The 5,242-nt window shown below is 35.0% G+C and overlaps 1 non-coding gene across 1 annotated transcript; it reads right to left on the reverse strand.

Annotated features, from left to right (window-relative positions):
* Positions 1–4,324: 4,324 nt before the first annotated feature.
* Positions 4,325–4,459, reverse strand: LOC122695916. The gene has a single exon (XR_006341648.1). It is a non-coding gene; the product is annotated as a small nucleolar RNA SNORA48 (small nucleolar RNA).
* Between the last annotated feature and the right edge of the window lie 783 nt (positions 4,460–5,242).

Raw genomic sequence — 5,242 nt, forward strand, 5'->3', positions numbered from 1 at the left:
GGAGAAGGGGACGACAGAGGATGAGATGGCTGAATGGCATCACCGACTCAATGGACATGAGTTTGAGTAAACTCCGGGAGTTGGTGATGGACAGGGAGGCCTGGCGAGCTGTGATTCATGGGGTTGCAAAGAGCTGGACAAGACTGAACGACTGAAATGACCGACTGATACTAAGTGACATTTGTTGCAAAACACTCACTGAGATACAGTAATCATTAGTAGCTACTTCGCAGTATTTGTCCCAAATAACCAGTATCTCTAGTTCTAGCTTTCCCTGAGGGTGTCAGTGGTACTCAGAACATGGGAAACATCTATATTGATAGGGTGGTGAAGAATTGTCTGTTTAAATATTTGCAGGAAATATTTCAAAAATAAATAGCATTATGCCAAGCATTGGCATAACTTATATATCATGAAAATGAAATTTTGAATTAGATGAGCAGTTTGCTCAAGTTTACACAGCAGGTAAAAAACACCCAGGATTTAAACCCTGGTAATTTGATCCCATAAAACATTCATCCAGTGTTTTTTAGCTAAGGTCTCATTAAAGCATCGGAACAGCTTTGAACAAATAAAACTATTTTGGCCACATACTAATTATATCACAACCCCCAAGGCTTGGGACTCAGGTATTCATATATTTTTAAAAGCACAGAGATTCTTATGTGTAATGAAGGGTGTAAAACAGATTTTTTTTCCCCTATATATCATTTGGCTCATATCATTAAATTTTAATACACCATCAATCATCTTAGGTTTGTCTACTTTTCTCCTGTTTTATCTTTGTTTTTATTTTTTAGATTTCATAATTAAGAGGATATAAATATTCTGTGTTTGAGAAATATAGTCATTCAGAATAAGCTTCAGTCACAAATTCTGTTGGAAACCTAACAAATATAAACAAGTAACAGAATGTGTATTTTTCTTTTTAAAACAGTATCTTTTCAGTTTTGATTAATTTGGTTTCATCTTCTTTGTGTTACTTAAGGGGAAGATTTCATTTCTCTTCAGGTCTAAATTCATGTTAGTAAACATGGGTATTTTCTAACCCCAGTGCTCATTGGCTTTAATAATTGTTTAGTGCGTTACGAAACAGAGATTAAAACTGTTAAAATAATTTTGAGATTAAGTCCAAGTTAATTGTTCAGACATCAGCACGAGCTGCAATTTTAAGGGCCTCTTCAGCTGGTTCATTTACCTAATTTCTGAGCATCAGATAAAGGAATTTTCCTGATCTTCTAATAAGAATTTCACATTGATATTATTCAAGAAAATTCTAGACTTATGATATTAGAATAGTGAATTTCTGTCCTTGGTTTTGAAGAAATTAAAATCAAAATTGTCCCAAATAATTAGCTCTAGGTACAAATTAACTAAAATATATGTACCAGGTACTATGCTAGGCACTTTTAACATACCTTATTTATTTCTCAGAAATATTTTATTCCTAGTTTTCAAAACTTATTGTTTTCATTTTATAGGTGAGAAAAAACTGGTTCCCTAGCTAGTGAGTAAGTTCAGATATACATGGACTGAGATATTTGGAATATCATAGACTATGCTTTAAAAAATATATTTCAAATCCATATTTTAAAATGTGCTTTCAGTCAAAATATATTTTATGAGGTACACAGTGTAAGAAGAATACTTTTATTACATAAAGCATAAAGAAAGACTGAATTAAGAAAATACATTCTGGGAATTAAAACTCTACTGACACACTCTATGAAGAAACTTCTACATCTTTAAAAATTCTGAGATTTAATTGAAAATGATTCATTTAACGAGAGCAAAAGGTCTGGAAGAGTCCACTTGAGTAAATTCAATTTGAAAAGTTCAAGAGAAGAATATAAGTATGAAATTTCTGATATTCAGGCATTACATTGATTTAAATAATTACTTATAATAACATGAAAATTATCCCATAAAACTAAATTTGGCCATGATTGATTCTTATTTATTATGAATCTTTTCTTATAAGGATGTGAATGTTTACAGAGTTAGAACTGAGATATTCTGAAATCACTCTCTAAGAGAAAACTTTAAAATCTTTAAAAATGGATTTGTACCTTAATATTCTACATGGAAAGGAAGCGATACCTCAATTATCATAAATCTCCATAGTTTGAAAATTCTGTGCAGAATATGACTGATATGTACAGCAATAATTTTATGCTATCATTATGGCAAATTTGTTTCACCAGGAACTATACATGATGGGCACAATAAAGGACAGAAAGGGTATGGACCTAACAGAAGTAGAAGATATTAAGAAAAGGTGGCAAGAATACAAAGAAGAACTATACAAAAGAGATCTGAATGACCCAGATAAACACAATGTTGGGATTACTAACTTAGAACCAGACATCCTGGAGTGCGAAGTGGGTCTTAGGAAGCATCACTGCAAAGACAGTGGAGGTGATGGAATTCCACCTGAGCTATTTCAAATCCTAAATGATGATACTGTGAAAGAGCTGCACTCAATATGCCAGCAAATTTGGAAAACTCAACAGTGGAAACAGGACTGGAAAAGGTCAGTTTTCACTTCAATCTCAAAGAAAAGCAATGCCAAAGAATTTTCAAACTACCACACAATTGCACACATAGTACATACTAGCAGAGTAATGCTCAAAATTCTCCAAGCAAGGCTTCAACAGTAAATGAACTGAGAACTTCCAGATGTTCAAGCTGGATTTAGAAAAGGCAGAGGAACCAGAGATCAAATTTCTAACATCCATTGCATCATCAAAAAAGCAAGAGAGTTTCAGAAAAACATCTACTTCTGCTTTATTGAATATTCCAAAGCCTTTGACTGTGTGGATCACAACAAACTGTGGAAAGTCCTTCAAGAGATGGGGATACCATACCACCTTACCTGCCTCCTGAGAAATGTGTATGAAGGTTAAGTAGCAACAGTTAGAACTGGACATGGAACAACAGATTGGTTCCAAATTGTGAAAGGAGTATGTAGAGGCTGTATATTGTCACCCTGCTTATTTAACTTATATGCAGAGTACATCATGCAAAATGCCAGGCTAGATGAAGCACAAGCTGGAATCAAGATTGCGGGAGAAATATCAATAACCTCAGATACGTATATACCATCACCTAATGGCAGAAAGCAAAGAACTAAAGAGCCTCTTGATGAAAGTGAAAAAGGAGAGTGAAAAAGCTGGCTTAAGACTAAAAATTTAAAAAAAGGAAGATCATGGCATCCAGTCCCATGACTTCATGGCAGATAAATGGGGAAACAATGGAAACAGTGAGCGATTTTCTTGGGCTCCAAAATCACTGCAGATGGTGACTGCACCCATGAAAATAAAATACGTTTGCTCCTTGTAAGAAAACTATGACCAACCTAGACAGCATATTAAAAAGCAGAGACATTACTTTACCGACAAAGGTCCATATAGTCAAAGGAATGGTATTTTCCATTAGTCATGTACGGATGTGAGAGTTGGACTATAAAGTAAGCTGAGCACCGAAAAATTGATGCTTTTGAACTGTGGTGTTGGAGAAGACTCTTGAGAGTCCCTTGGACTACAAGAAGATCAATCCAGTCAATTCTAATGGAAATCAGTCATGAATATTCTTTGGAAGGACTGATGCTGAAACTCCAATACTTCAGCCACCTGATGTGAAAAACTGACTCATTTGAAAAGATCCTGAGGCTGGGAAAGGTTGAAGGCAGGAGGAGAAGGGGACGACAGAGGGTGAGATCGTTGGATGGCATCACTGACTTGATGGACATGAGTTTTAACAAGCTCTGGGAGTTGGTAAAGGACAGGGAAGCCTGGTATGCTGCAGTCCATGGGGTCTCAAAGAGTTGGACATGACTGCATGGTGAACTGAACTGAACTGAACTGATATGTAGAAAAACAGAGTGTGGTTTTCACATTAAAATCCAAAGGAGTATGGAGAAAGAAAAAGAAGTGGTGCCAAGTTTGGTATAATTTGCCCAAGTGTTTGTTAACATGCAAGAGAAATACAGTCAGTGACAACTGTATTAGATTTAAAGCTTTTAAAAGCTGAAAAGAAAATAAGATCAAAGAAAATAAAGATTAATTTATGTGAACACCAATTAAACTCCAAGTAAAAAAACTACTTCTATCTGCATTCAAACCAACCTCAGCTCTGGGGTCTGATCATGTCTTTATTATCCAAATCTTACAACCTATCTTCTCAGTATTGCTGAGAAATGATCTCATTTTTGCTTCAAATATAAGTATTAGATTTTAATGTTGATAATGACAATCATTGTGATATCTAGAGATAGTCATTTGTCAATTTTTATGCATAACTTTCTTTTTTTTTTTTTTTTTTTCCATGTGTCCAGGGCATGAACCAGGCATGGGCACAGAGCAAAAGCCAAGCTGGGATAAACAAGGAGTTGTTTTGTCCCTCACTGATATGAGACAGCCACCACCAACCAGGTGCCACTCTACCCAGGTCAGGGACTATGCATAACTTTCTTTAGAAGCCTGGTCTCAAGTGTAGCTTCTTATGAAAATGACAAAATGGTAAACTACTAGTTGCTTCTGGGTCACATAACCTAGAAAGTGATGTGTACTAATTTGTATTGGTTGCAAATAATGTGAATTGTTTAAGCAGAAGTGAAAAAGAATTTAGTGGACCTGGGTGATGCCTCTTTCCCACCATCTGTCAGTGCTGCTCTCAGCTGTGTGATTTCATTCTTCTACAGAGTCTTTCTAAGATCCAAAAAGAAAAACTTGAATTTTCCATGTACTGGCAACTATTTACATAGCATTTACATTATATTCAGTTTTATAAGTAATCTCAAGGTAATTTAAAGTTCATGTAATGATGTGTAGTTATAGGCAAATAATATATCATTTTACACAAGAGACGAGCATCCACAAATTTTGGTATCTGGAAAAGTCCTGGAACCAATCCCCCATGGATTCCAAGGGATGGCTATATTTTAAAGCATATTAGGTACATAGGCATTTAGGATTATCAAGACTTTTTTTTATGTCTAAAGCCCTGATAAATATAATCTTTTATCTTTAAGAGTTTCTTTTTGCTTATGCCAATATTTTTGGTTCTGAAGTCAGCTTAGCCTGACTTTAGTTTTCATTAAATTTGGAAAACTCTCAGACATTATATCTTAAAATTTTTTGATGTTTCTTCTCTTTCTCCTTTTGGGACTTCAATTGCACAAATGTTAGACAAGTTACTATTGCCCCACATATCCTTCCTTTTTGCTAGTTTTGGTTGTTTT

This window comes from Cervus elaphus, chromosome 5 (genome assembly GCF_910594005.1).
Source record: "Cervus elaphus chromosome 5, mCerEla1.1, whole genome shotgun sequence".
NCBI classification, from domain to species: Eukaryota; Metazoa; Chordata; class Mammalia; order Artiodactyla; family Cervidae; genus Cervus; species Cervus elaphus.